This window comes from Myotis lucifugus, unplaced genomic scaffold, assembly GCF_000147115.1.
Source record: "Myotis lucifugus unplaced genomic scaffold, Myoluc2.0 scaffold_1463, whole genome shotgun sequence".
In the NCBI taxonomy this organism is placed as follows: Eukaryota; Metazoa; Chordata; class Mammalia; order Chiroptera; family Vespertilionidae; genus Myotis; species Myotis lucifugus.
Genome location: NW_005872511.1, coordinates 34,622 through 35,539, shown reverse-complemented (window position 1 = coordinate 35,539; position 918 = coordinate 34,622).

Below are 918 nucleotides of genomic sequence, written 5' to 3'. Positions count from 1 at the left end.
ACCCTTTCACAGGGGTCGCCTAAGACCATCCTGCATATCAGATATTTACATGACGATTCATAACAGTAGCAACATTACAGTTATGAAGTAGCAACAAAAATAATTTTATGGTTGGGTCACAACATGAACTGTATTTAAAGGGCCAGAAGGTTGAGAACCAAAAGAACTAGAGGAAACAAATGCACAAGGAAAGGTATCAGACCTAATGAGTGCCATGAGAATTAAGAGGATGGCAGAGTTTGGCGAGCGGTCGTTGAGGGGTCTGGGAAAACATCCCCGAGGAGGTTTTCAAGTTGAGGTCTGCAGTGATGGCACAGCCGTGTTCCCAGTAGAGGGAACCAACAGTTAGGTGAACTGGGGAGTGTTAGAAGGGCAGCCGCAGCCAGGGTAGCCCGAGCCTCGGAAGGGGAGCGTGCTGGGAGATGAGATCAGAGAGGCAGGCAGGGGCCTGGTCATGGGGGTCGGAAAGCACACACTCCTTCAGGAAGCTTTGCGATGAAGGGGGTCGAGGGAGGCGTCTTCCCCCAGATGGCGGGAGTGGGCTGAGAGTTACTACATCCTCAGCAGGAAGGAAGGCAGAAGTAAGGTACAGCTTCCAGGAAGGCTTGTGGATTCATCGGTGGGAAGATTGGAAGTCCCTCTCTGGTTATTTTTTTATTTTATTTTTTTCTCAAGCAAGTGTGTAGTAAGGCTGGTGAGAGGTGGGCAAGGAGCAGCCTGGGTTGTGATAAAGGATTTGAAGAAAGAAGTTGTGAATGAGCCCTGCTCCTCAGGAAGTCGGGGGACTCCCTTTGTGTCAGACCCTGATATGGTGTTGGGCGTGTTGCATGCTGGATCCTCACTTTTCCTCCCCCCACCGCAGCCACACTGCCTTCCAGGGAGCTGCAATGGATGACCAACAGCCAGAAGTCATGGACC